The following is a 13,864-nucleotide window of genomic DNA, read 5'->3' as shown; positions in this document are numbered from 1 at the left end:
AGTCACACTCACGTGACGTGACGTACTTGCAGTTCTGGTGGGAATCTTTGCGCTTGCGCATTTGGCTTTAAAATGGCTGCTGTATGTCCTCACATGGTGAAGCTTGCACTGATGCTTTCATGTCATTGTCTGTTGCACTAATCTCTAACGCCATAGTATATTTTTAAGTAAAGGGGTGTAGAGTAGCTATTCATGGTATACAGTGTATTCATTTATTTTCTGTGTTTTAATTTGTTTTCGCTTACTTTTCATATACCGGGTTTCTGAGGGTCTGCGAGACACGCAGGAATCCATATTGAAGTACCCCACTGCGCATGTCTGTCTTCGGCCGGTGACATTGAACGACTGCCAACCAGAGGTGGCGGCCAAGATGTGCCTGGGAAGATGCACCTTCACCCAGCTGAAGAAGCTGAAATGTTCTACATTAGCAACAAATGTATATCTTCCATTGTATTCTGTAGAAAACCCGGCTAGTAAAAGTCAAATGTGATTGGTGTGTTGACCTATCCTACTTGGGGACTGTTAGACCTGTCTGGATTTTTTTGCGCAGTCCCTCCTCATTATTATTTATTTTGTCCCCTTTTTGCCCCTCATACCCTTAATATTTTTGTGTCTACTACTTTTTATAGGTGTTGGTCAAGGGGATAGGTGTTCTTTTCCCCCCCCCATAATCTTTTACCTCAGGCCCAGAGGCCTGTTCTGACAGGGAAAGTTGGAGCCACAAAATGGTGGCTACCAACTGCCCTAACTGCCAAGTCCAGAACTCACCCATAGACCAGCATAGGGCATTCCAGAACCTTCTGGTCCATTCTGGACCACTGAAGGGCAGCCTATAAAAGGCGGAATGCGGGGCAGCCATTTTGTCTACCTGTGGAAGTCAGCTGGAGGACAGGTTGTAGCTGAGGGTGGGAAAAGGTTAGACTTAGGGTTGACCTCCTGGACTGGGAAGCTGCCTATTTGGTCCAACCCACTACTCCCCTTTTAGTTACTTGTCTTGGCCCCGCTGTGGGAAGTTACTGGAGACCCTGGGCGCCTAGCTTGCCCCTTCTCTAAACCATATAGGGGAAGTCTTGAGGAGAAGGAGACTGCAGCGCTGCGGAGCGCAGTCCTCTGCCCAGTGAAGGGACTTCTGCTGTGATTTCCTTACTTAGGGAAGGGTTAGATCTTGTGGCCCTCCCCCTTTTAATTTGGCCCTCAATTCCAGTCAGCCCTAGATTCAGCGCCTGTTCCCTCATTCAATCCTCCCACAGGGAGTCACCTCTCACCTGCTGTGGAGCAGTGGCCAGGGGAGATCGGCGCCGGATTGTGTCTGAGGCGCTTTGGAGGAGAAGGGTGCCAGTTTCATTGAGGCAGCGCCACCTTGGCCGGTACCCCTGGGGAGCCTTCCGCGTTTTAGACGCGTTGCCTGCAGCGACCCGGTTGAGGAGGAAGTGAAGGCGCCTTCGCGCATGCCCCGTCTGTTGTCGATATCCCAGGAAGGAGGGGCACAAAAGAAAGCGGGCCCGGAGGAAGCAGCGTCTTGACTGTGGAGCCTGCGCGGGAAAAAGCGGAAGCGGAGGCGAGCAGTGAGGCGGAGTATCCTGTGTGTGCCTCGCGCATGCCCAGGTGATTAGCGCAACCCTCAGCCCCAGCGAGGAGTAACTGAGGAGGAGCGCCGAAGGTTTCTCTCGGCGGCGGAGACCGGCGAGAATCCCTTTCCCCGGCTCAAGCGCCCACTGTGAGGCTGGCGCGAGCGGGAGGGGGTACAGAGGAATCCGGCGGCCTACAGTCCTCTGAGATCTCTTTTCCCCGCTGAAGCGCAACCAGAGAAGCCAGCGCTAGCGGGAGAGAGGAGAGAGGAGCACCACGTGAGCTTGTTCAGCGCTGAGCCCCCTGTCCCCTGATAAGTGGATTTTCCCCTTTGCACTGACACCACAAGAACCTGCCTGCAAGTAAGGAGAGGTACTCGAAGGGAGGGGAGTAAGACTGCACGAGTAGGGGAATAAAGAATCCCTTCCAGAGGGTGGGGTTACCTCGGTTAGTTCATGAGAGGTGTAACTGATACGTGGCTCTGCTGGGAAAAGCACCTTCACAATTGTCAGCAGTGAGGGAGGTTGGTGCTGAGGGAGACTGGTATTGTGCACATTATAGTAACCATTTGAAATTGGTTCTGAAGTCTGATGAAATGCACAATTGATGTTGGTCACTGATTTGAGATAGAAAGTCTGAAGTGCTATTATTAATTTATTGACAAGTGTACTGTCTTATTGAAACAGGTTAACATCTCTGGAAGTGGAATTTATGATTTGAAGACAACTAAATGTAATGTACTGAAGAAACTAATTGAAATTGCTTAGTAGTTTAAAAGGTATAATTGCTGATTCTAAGGTATCTTGAAATGTCCTAAGCTGTATATTTTGAAAACAAAGAGTATATTATTTTTATAAAGCAGTACTTATTTTTCCACATTTTGGTGTAGCGTTATTTTTGTGTGATATTGCGTGGTTTTACTGTTGGGTGGTCTGCAACCTTAACACTGTGCCTCTGAAATGTATGTCTTGCCCTAGGCCAGGCTACCCCAGGTTCTAACATTTGGTGCCTAGCGGTGGGATACTGACTTGGTTGCAGCTACTCACTAGTAATTCAACGCAATACACTGACCTACACCAGGAGTTTTCTCCTTGCGGCCCTCCTGATTTGAATTTTGTTTTTTCTAAATTTATTTCTGGTGGTGGGTGGAGGTTAACCTCAGGTCACTTCTTGGTTTTCTCCTGTGAGTGATTTTATTCCATGGCAAAGATGGAGTTGAATTTTAAAGAGCTGGAAGCCAATACTGTGGCCCAACTCAGAGATTGGTGTCAGCATCAAGGGGTATTTTTTAATAAAGGTGCCAAGAAAGGAGAGTTGCTGACAAGCATAAGGGCATGGGTGGAAGCTCATTTAAGGGAGGAACCAGAAACTGAAGAGGGTGACGGGGACACTGTCACTGAGGCTGCATTGTTGAACCAAGTGGGAAGTGGGAATCTGCTGACAGGTCCCAGGATACCTTCAAGGGCAAGCAGCAGCGTCTCAGACAGGGGTTTAACTGAAGCCGAGCTAGAGGATAGGAGGGAGGAGAGGAGAATGAAGTTGGAATTAGCTAGGATGGATATGGAAAGGGAGGAAAGGAGGTTAGCTCATGAGCGAACCATCAAGGAGATGGACCTACAAGCCGTACTAAGAAGGTCTCCCAATCCAGACAATGGTGGCAGCGAAAAGAAAGTGGACACCTGGGAATCCAGACCCTATTTACCCAAAGATGTCATCGCTAGCTACACCCCAGGTGATGATATTGCCAAATGGTTGGCCGCCTACGAAGTTTCTTTAAGGGCTCACGGGATCTTAGAAACTCACTGGGGAGGTGGGCTGTATAAATACATGCCACCTGCTGGCAGAGACACTTTGTTGGCTCTGGAGCAGGATGAGCAAACCCACTACCCTGCAATGAAGGTGGCACTGGTGAAAAAGTTTGGACTTACCCCTGAAAGGTACAGACAGAAATTCAGGGGAAGTCACAAAATGAGTACCCAGAATTGGGTAGACTTTTTAGACTACGCCAAGAAAGCTTTGGAGGGTTGGGTCAAGGGCAGCGAGGTGAAAGACTATGAGGGGCTGTACAATCTATTTTTGAAAGAACACCTCCTCGAGAAATGTTTTCCCGAGTTGCGCCAACACCTGGTGGACAGCAAGCTGACCGATCCCCGGAAGCTTGCAGAGGAGGCGGACACTTGGGCAAGTACCCGGGTGTCCTCAAAGGGGACTGGAGGGGATTCTCAAAAAGCCGGACAGGGCGCCCCCCAGAAGAAAGAGGGAGGAGATAAAAAGAAGGAGCTCTCCAAAGGTCCCCAAAATACTTTCCAAGGTAAGGGAGCAGGTTTCACCCCTAGGGCAAACCCGCCCAGAAACCCTAATCCTGGCCAAAGCCAGCAGCCAAGGGTTCCCCACTGTTTTGAATGCGGTGGTGTTGGACATTATAAGGGAGATGTCAGATGCCCAAAGAGACCACCCCCTCCCACCGGAGGAAAGTCACCGGGAGTAGCTAGTGTAGCGCTCGGGGAGGAGTTGCCCTTAGATAAGGGGGGTGAGTGGGCGGGTGTCACCTTAGTGTCCCTGGGAGAGCGGGAGATGGTACTAAAGATCCAGGTGCCCCCAAATACTACAAAGTATGGGCAATGGGTTACCATCAATGGCCAAAGAGGGGAGGCTCTGAGAGATACAGGAGCCAGTATGACTATGGTGAGAAGTCAACTGGTGTCTCCAGGGCAGGTTGTTCCTAATGTACTCCACCCCGCCGCGATGGCTGACGGCAGAATGGGCCACTATCCAGTGGCTGAGGTTCCCTTTGAGTGGGAAGGGGTTGCAGGTTCACTTCGAGTTGCCGTAAGCCCTGCCGTGCCAGTTGATTGTCTGTTGGGGAATGACATGGAGCACAACACTTGGAGAGAGGTGGAATACCGGACGCATTCTGCGATGCTGGGTACACCTGACTGGGCCTGTGTAAGCACACGGTCTGCGACTGCCCGGAGAGGGAGTTCGCCTGGGTTGGAGCCTGGAACAATGGCCCAACCCGCTGCTAAAAAGGGACAGAATCGGAGACAGGGACAGCCTGCTTCGGCTTCCACGCCCCATGGGACAGATCGGCCACCTGCGGTGGTAGGCCAGGAGTCCATGGAGGGGGGAGTAGACTCTCTGGAGGATTTACCCATCCCTGCTGAATGGCATGTGGAGGGAGGTCCTACCAGAGAGGAATTCTGTAAGGGGCAGAGGGAGTGCCCTACCCTTGAGGGACTGAGGCGTCAGGCTGAAGCCCAGGCAGCAGGTGATGCTACGGGACACCACCATATTTACTGGGAGGATGGCCTCCTCTACAGTGAACCTAAGGTACCTCTACCTGGCTCATCAAGGGCCTTGGTGGTCCCGCAGCAATACCAAGCCTTTCTGCTGGAATTGGCTCATGCGATACCACTGGCAGGACACTTAGGCCAGGACAAGACCTTTGCACGGCTTGTTCTCCACTTTTACTGGCCTCAGATGAAAGCGGCGTCCAACACATACTGTAGGACATGTGTATCCTGCCAGGCCAGTGGGAAAACAGGGGTGAAGCTAAAGGCTCCCCTGGAACCACTTCCTGTCGTTAGCACCCCCTTTGAAAGGGTGGGCATCGACATTGTAGGGCCATTGGATCCACCAACAACAGCTGGTCACAGGTTTATCCTGGTTCTGGTGGATCATGCCACACGGTACCCAGAGGCCATCCCTCTGAGGACCGTTACTGCACCTGTGGTGGCTAGGGCCCTGATGGGAATCTTTACCCGGGTAGGATTTCCCAAGGAGGTTGTGTCTGACAGGGGGACCAACTTCCTGTCAGCTTACATGCGGACAATGTGGAAGGAGTGTGGGGTGACCTACCGGTTCACCACTCCTTATCACCCCCAGTCCAATGGACTGGTTGAGAGGTTTAATAAGACCCTGAAGGGCATGATAAGAAGTCTGCCGGAGAGCTTACGGAGGAAGTGGGACGTTCTCCTACCTTGCTTGCTGTTCTCTTACAGAGAGGTGCCACAGAAGGGAGTGGGCTTCAGCCCGTTTGAATTGTTGTATGGGCACCCTGTGCGTGGGCCTCTCAGCCTGGTGAAGGATGGATGGGAGAAGTCTCCCAGAAAACCTCCCCAGGATGTGGTGAGCTACATGCTGGCCTTCAGAAGCCAGATGGCCAAGTTGTGGAAGCAGGCTGCTGACAACTTGGAGGCCAGTCAGGCAGTCATGAAGGAATGGTACGACCAAAATGCTCACCCGGTGGAGTTGGAGCCTGGCCAGAAAGTATGGGTGATGGAACCTGGAGAGCTAAGTGCCCTTCAGGATCGTTGGACAGGCCCATTTGAGGTGTTGGAGAAGAAGGGTAAGGCCACTTACTTGGTGGATCTTAAGACCCCGCGGCAAACCTTACGGGTGCTGCATGCCAATCGCCTCAAACCACACCATGAGAGGCCAGAGGTCATCCTGATGTTGGTGACTGATGGTGCTGAGGAAGCAGAAAGCGAGCCTCTCCCAGATCTCTTTTCATGCCAAGAGAAGGATGGGTCGGTGGAGGGAGTGATTCTCTCCCCATCCCTAACTCCTGAGCAACGAGAGGATTGCCGCCAGGTATTGGGGCAGTACTCTTCGCTGTTCTCCCTTGTCCCGGGAAGAACCCACCTGTGTACCCATGATGTGGACACAGGAGACAGCCCCCCAGTGAAGTCCAAGACCTACAGGCTGTCGGACAAGGTGAAGGCTAGCATCCATGGCGAAGTTGCCAAGATGTTGGAGCTAAGAGTGATAGAACCTTCCAGCAGCCCTTGGTCCAGTCCGGTGGTGCTAGTCCCAAAAGCCGCCCCACCGGGCACCACACCAGAACTGAGGTTCTGTGTGGATTACCGAGGACTGAACTCAGTTACAAAGACTGATGCTCATCCAATCCCTAGGGCGGATGAGTTAATTGACCGGCTAGGAGCTGCCCAATACCTAAGTACCTTTGACCTCACTTCAGGGTACTGGCAGATCTCCTTGACAGATGGAGCAAAGGAAAGGTCAGCCTTCTCCACGCCTGAGGGACACTTCCAGTTCTGTGTGATGCCCTTTGGGCTCAAGAACGCCCCTGCCACATTTCAGCGACTGGTGAACCAGGTCCTCTCTGGAATGGAGAGCTTCTCTGCTGCTTACCTGGATGACATTGCTGTCTTCAGTAGCAGTTGGGAGGACCATTTGCAACATTTGCAAGCAGTTCTCCAGGCCCTGAAACAAGCTGGATTGACCATCAAAGCCAGCAAATGCCAGATTGGGCAGGGGTCGGTTGTGTACCTTGGACACTTGGTGGGTAGGGGGTCAGTGCAGCCCCTGCAGGCGAAGATTGAGGCAATCATGGCCTGGGAACCCCCCAAGACACAGACTGAGGTCCGAGCTTTCCTGGGCCTCACAGGTTACTACCGTCGCTTTGTGAAGGGGTATGGCACTATTGTAGCGCCCCTCACAGAGCTCACCTCTAGGAAACAACCTCGACGGGTAGTTTGGACAAAGGCTTGTCAGCAAGCCTTTGAAAAGTTGAAGCAGGCAATGTGTGAAGCACCGGTCCTGAAGGCTCCCGATTTCTCCAAGGAGTTCATTGTTCAAACAGATGCATCCGAACATGGCATTGGGGCAGTGTTATCGCAACTAAATGAAGAGGGCCTGGATCAGCCTGTAGTCTTCTTATCCAGGAGACTGCTTCCCCGGGAACGGAAGTGGAGTGCAATTGAGAGGGAAGCTTTTGCGGTGGTGTGGGCTCTGAAGAAGCTGCGGCCATACCTCTTTGGCTCGCACTTCCTGGTTCAGACTGACCACCGCCCCCTTCGTTGGCTGATGCAAATGAAGGGGGAAAATCCCAAGCTGTTGAGGTGGTCCATCTCCCTACAGGGAATGGACTTCCGGGTGGAACATCGGCCTGGAGTGGACCACGCCAATGCAGACGGTCTCTCCAGGTATTTCCGCCTTAGTGATGAAGACTCCCAAGGGGTTGGGTAGTTCTCCCCACTTTCAGCTGGGGGGGACGCGTGTTAGACCTGTCTGGATTTTTTGCGCAGTCCCTCCTCATTATTATTTATTTTGTCCCCTTTTTGCCCCTCATACCCTTAATATTTTTGTGTCTACTACTTTTTATAGGTGTTGGTCAAGGGGATAGGTGTTCTTTTTCCCCCCCCATAATCTTTTACCTCAGGCCCAGAGGCCTGTTCTGACAGGGAAAGTTGGAGCCACAAAATGGTGGCTACCAACTGCCCTAACTGCCAAGTCCAGAACTCACCCATAGACCAGCATAGGGCATTCCAGAACCTTCTGGTCCATTCTGGACCACTGAAGGGCAGCCTATAAAAGGCGGAATGCGGGGCAGCCATTTTGTCTACCTGTGGAAGTCAGCTGGAGGACAGGTTGTAGCTGAGGGTGGGAAAAGGTTAGACTTAGGGTTGACCTCCTGGACTGGGAAGCTGCCTATTTGGTCCAACCCACTACTCCCCTTTTAGTTACTTGTCTTGGCCCCGCTGTGGGAAGTTACTGGAGACCCTGGGCGCCTAGCTTGCCCCTTCTCTAAACCATATAGGGGAAGTCTTGAGGAGAAGGAGACTGCAGCGCTGCGGAGCGCAGTCCTCTGCCCAGTGAAGGGACTTCTGCTGTGATTTCCTTACTTAGGGAAGGGTTAGATCTTGTGGCCCTCCCCCTTTTAATTTGGCCCTCAATTCCAGTCAGCCCTAGATTCAGCGCCTGTTCCCTCATTCAATCCTCCCACAGGGAGTCACCTCTCACCTGCTGTGGAGCAGTGGCCAGGGGAGATCGGCGCCGGATTGTGTCTGAGGCGCTTTGGAGGAGAAGGGTGCCAGTTTCATTGAGGCAGCGCCACCTTGGCCGGTACCCCTGGGGCGCCTTCCGCGTTTTAGACGCGTTGCCTGCAGCGACCCGGTTGAGGAGGAAGTGAAGGCGCCTTCGCGCATGCCCCGTCTGTTGTCGATATCCCAGGAAGGAGGGGCACAAAAGAAAGCGGGCCCGGAGGAAGCAGCGTCTTGACTGTGGAGCCTGCGCGGGAAAAAGCGGAAGCGGAGGCGAGCAGTGAGGCGGAGTATCCTGTGTGTGCCTCGCGCATGCCCAGGTGATTAGCGCAACCCTCAGCCCCAGCGAGGAGTAACTGAGGAGGAGCGCCGAAGGTTTCTCTCGGCGGCGGAGACCGGCGAGAATCCCTTTCCCCGGCTCAAGCGCCCACTGTGAGGCTGGCGCGAGCAGGAGGGGGTACAGAGGAATCCGGCGGCCTACAGTCCTCTGAGATCTCTTTTCCCCGCTGAAGCGCAACCAGAGAAGCCAGCGCTAGCGGGAGAGAGGAGAGAGGAGCACCACGTGAGCTTGTTCAGCGCTGAGCCCCCTGTCCCCTGATAAGTGGATTTTCCCCTTTGCACTGACACCACAAGAACCTGCCTGCAAGTAAGGAGAGGTACTCGAAGGGAGGGGAGTAAGACTGCACGAGTAGGGGAATAAAGAATCCCTTCCAGAGGGTGGGGTTACCTCGGTTAGTTCATGAGAGGTGTAACTGATACGTGGCTCTGCTGGGAAAAGCACCTTCACAATTGTCAGCAGTGAGGGAGGTTGGTGCTGAGGGAGACTGGTATTGTGCACATTATAGTAACCATTTGAAATTGGTTCTGAAGTCTGATGAAATGCACAATTGATGTTGGTCACTGATTTGAGATAGAAAGTCTGAAGTGCTATTATTAATTTATTGACAAGTGTACTGTCTTATTGAAACAGGTTAACATCTCTGGAAGTGGAATTTCTGATTTGAAGACAACTAAATGTAATGTACTGAAGAAACTAATTGAAATTGCTTAGTAGTTTAAAAGGTATAATTGCTGATTCTAAGGTATCTTGAAATGTCCTAAGCTGTATATTTTGAAAACAAAGAGTATATTATTTTTATAAAGCTGTACTTATTTTTCCACATTTTGGTGTAGCGTTATTTTTGTGTGATATTGCGTGGTTTTACTGTTGGGTGGTCTGCAACCGTAACACTGTGCCTCTGAAATGTATGTCTTGCCCTAGGCCAGGCTACCCCAGGTTCTAACAGGGACCAATTGAAATTGGGGATTCTGACACTTGCAACATTTGGGGGGTGGTATACTGACCCGAAAACAGTATAACTAGCCTAGGTTTAGCTAGAGAAATTGTCCGACTTGTCCGAATAGCTGACCTGTCACTGACCCAACGCACTCAATAGGTGACTTGATACAGAGGGCTGCGGAGCACTCTGTCTGAAATTTCCATAGACTCACGGGGTTTTGCTAAAGAAACCCTAAGTGCTGGCGGAGCACTTTGCTGGGGAGTTCGCTAACCCAATCGGGGTTCTGACTGTTAGCTGCAGAGAGGGTGGAGCGCAGGCGTTGCTTCCAAACTGCGGGTGCTGGTCGTGCCTTGGTGGTCCTGTCCTAATCCTAATCTGGGTTTCCTGTCCTGTCCTGGGGTGTCCATTCTGCACCTGCTGTCCCATTGATGACTGTCCTTCCTTGGGGTTTTTCCTGTCCTTGACTGATCCGTGGCCAGGGTTGGTCTTCACACCATTCTAGGTAAATATATAGTGCTGAAACTCTATACTGCACCTTCTATTTTCTGTCTTTTGCTTTAATAAAGACATACCTTTGCATATGTTGATTTTCCATGCTTTTCGCAAAGCTACTGAATTGAAAAAGCTCATACGGTATTGTGGTATCCTAGCATGTTCCTATGTTACCCTTCCTTTTAAGCACATTTCTATGAAAGCTAGATGTGGTTTATAATGTTCTCCTTTCTGCTAAACTGAATTGATACTCCTAGAATTATAGCGTGTTCCCTTTTTCCCTTTCCTATAGAGGTATAGGATTTCCAAGCTTTCCCCTAACTTTTGGAGTGTTTCTCCGTAGTGAAATGTTAGTTTGTGCCTAAGTCCGATCCGTTTATAGTTATTCATTCTGGAGTTCCATACCTGAAACTGCTCAACAGCTTTATGTTTTAATTTTCCCTTAGACATACATATGGTTGCCCTAATTTACTTCCTTTATGGATATGTGCTTTTCGTTATCTTGATTATTGATTGCCTTTTGGTTGTAAACTTGATGATTTCCGAATCTGAACTTTAGATAAAATCTTTAAAACTTCCCAGTAGTCTGTGGTCATTTTATGAAAGTATAAAAGAGTATATGTTGGTATTTTGTTTTGCATCTTTCTCCACAGCTAGCTCCCTGATCCATTGTGGTGATTAGGTACCCGTAACGGTGGAATGATAAGTCGGGTACAATAGAGAAAATAGGAAGGAACCAGGGTTACTGGTAGTAGAGTGTAAGGTCACCTGATTAATGTATATGATAGATTGAAGTTTATGGGCCCGATACGTATATGGTAAATTGTTGATTGGGTGACCTGCGCGCTCTATCAGTAATTTTCTGGTAGCAGAGGAAATGGTTAGGGACTAGTTAAAGTAAGATAGGACCAGTTAAGGTAGCTAGGTGGGTCGGATGCTGCTAAATAAAGATTATTTTTGCTGCTAAAAAAATTGTGAACACATTGTTGATAATAATTTGATCGAGCACGTGAAATGTTTTTTCCTTGCTTTGAAAATTATGAAATGTTTTAAGTTGTTTTTCTTACTGTTATATTGATTTATGTTCTAACAAAACTCGTTAGTCAATGTTACGTGTTTGTTTGGAATCCCCGGGGAATTGAATAGCAGGTGGTAAGACGAATCCACGCCGTGGTGAGGTCACTTATTAGAGGAAAATTAGTGCAGGGTTAGGCAGAACTGGAAGCGCTAATTAGGGTTTCTGTATGAATACTTGTATAAATGATAGCAAAGAGTTCGCTGGCAAAACTTCCACTGTGGCATAACCTAGTGAGGGTCACACAGGAGGAGTAGCAGGTTCATCTGAGCTTGGGTGACAGCAAAGGGGTTTGCTAGTGAAACTTTAGACTTAGTATATATCCCAAAAAGAAGTGGATAAGTCAAAGAAGTAGCAGGTTCCCTAATGCTTGAGTGAGGGATAGGTGGAAGAGATCTATCCGTAGTGTGTGAAAAGTAGACAGAAGAGGTTTACTTGCAGTAAAACATAATCTTTCCTTTTTAGAACACTCGAGTACAGTGGCGAATGTGTTTATGTTGTTAAATAACTAAAGCACTTGCACTTTAAAAGAGAAATCAAGTTTCCGTTACCTTGTAAAGGAGGGAGTCAGTCGCGGAGCTGCTCTGACGTCACTCTGTGCCGCGCTGGTATTGGTCGAAACAGCGGGTGTGTAGCGGAGCTGGAATTGTGAAGGAGAGGTGAGTGCCGAAGCGTGAGAACCTGTCTCGCGAAAGGCCGCGCACCCATTGGTCGAAATTATTTGAACCCGTGCACTTGATTGGTTGCACGAAAATAAAAGACGCATTTGGATTGGGAGTGATTTATAAACAAAGTCATTCGCAGAAATCGTATGTGGCACACGTATAGACCGAATACTAGACCTGATCCACGACATTTAGGGTTTGAAAATGATCAGTGGAAAGGGTATAACACCAGCATTATGTACGGGAACAAGAGAAAATTGTCCCTTGTAAATAAGGTGAAGAATTATTTCAAAAAGGACAAACCTATCAAAACTAGAGAAGGTGTTGTCATACCGCCACCTAATACCCCTGCATCGTTCATGATGTTTGATAAAGGGTACCACTCATGTGTATGGTTGGAAAATTGGGCGGAATACACAAAAGATGACGGAATTTTGGCTTTCCCATTGGAAGGTACATTTAATGGCAGGATTTTATTTAATTTGAGAACCCGAATGAATGATTTACATCCCAGACCTAGATTAACGCAGTACGAAGCATTAGAGGAATGGGAGATTGAGGCTCTTGAGAGAGACAAGCCCCGCTTGGATAAAGGGCTAACAAAATTTTATCTGAAATTAAAGCAAGAAACCCGAGATAAAAACATGGAGACAGAATATGATTGTAGAAGGACTGTTTCCAATGATGGCAATGGGTGGTCCTGCAGGAGAGAAAAAGACAGAAAAATGCAAACATTGGGGGTCCAATGGGGATTCGGATGATGATTTATTAGATGACATGTTTATGAAAAGTCCGCCTCCTTATAATGAAGGTCCCAGATCGTCTAGTGTAGAGGATACTTCCCAACGACCTCCGTGTCAGGAAGGGAATAGATCTGTAAACATAAGAGATAGCTGTCAAATACCTTCCTATAGCAAGGGCCTAGGACTCATAGGTGCTGGAGACACCTGTCTAAGACCACCATTTAGTGGAAAAGCAAGATATACAGGTGAAAGAGATTTTGGTTCAAGACCTCCTTATGAGGGAGGACCGAGAGCCTTAAACACAGGAAGCTGTTTCCCAAAACCTAATTATGGTGAAGGACCAAGTATTACGCATCCCACTGCCCCAACATTAAGTCCGCAAATAGTACCTGAAATAAACCTGGAAAGAATGCTGCAGGAAAAGGAGCGAGAGGCTCTAGCCAAACAAAGAACCGAAATAATTCAGAAACTCTCCCAGTTAAATACCAGCCCCGAAGCCTTGACTATCCCAGTAACTATTGAACCAGTTGTTCCTTTGTATGGGGATAGACAAGGGAGTCCAAGAGCTCCAATTATTACCCCGACTGTAGTGCAGCCAAGAAAAGAGCCCTTAATTGTAGATGATCAGACGAGTGAGTGTGAATCTGAAGCTTCTTTAATGGATTTGCCAATTAGGAACTCGGGAAGGAGTTTGCAGAAGAGACATAATCCTTTCAATACGAGAGAGATTCAAATGGAATCGACTTCAGGTACCAAGAGTGTCACATTGGTGACTCCTGAAGAGATTGAGAGATGGAGTCGAGAATTAGAGAGACAAACTCCTCAGACAAAACCATTGGATATTTACAAATTGAGAATTGAAATGGAAGAACTGACAGCCGGATATGTGGGGTTAGATAGATTAAATACCTTTTCCGAGGAAGAGCTGCTGTATATCTGCAAGAGTCTTACCCGTAATACCAAAGTACTCCATGAGAAACTAACAGACACTGCAGCCAGTATGGGAATAGATATTTCAAAATCAAAGCCATTACAAAAACCCTACAGAGCAGATTTCTCAGACAAGGATCTAGAGAATATGAATGTGTCAGGAAAGAAGGTTCAGATCAAAGAATTGTTGACCGTGTTGCAAAAATGGGGAGATGTAGACAAGTGGAAAGCCAGGTGGGCAAAGAAAAAGGAAGAGGTTAGGTCCAGACAGACGACTTCTGAGTTTGCTTTAAGGGAAGCAGACAAGCCCGAACAGTTATACCCCATG

This window comes from Lissotriton helveticus, chromosome 1_1 (genome assembly GCF_964261635.1).
Source record: "Lissotriton helveticus chromosome 1_1, aLisHel1.1, whole genome shotgun sequence".
In the NCBI taxonomy this organism is placed as follows: domain Eukaryota; kingdom Metazoa; phylum Chordata; class Amphibia; order Caudata; family Salamandridae; genus Lissotriton; species Lissotriton helveticus.
Note: the sequence above shows the minus strand (reverse complement) of the source record.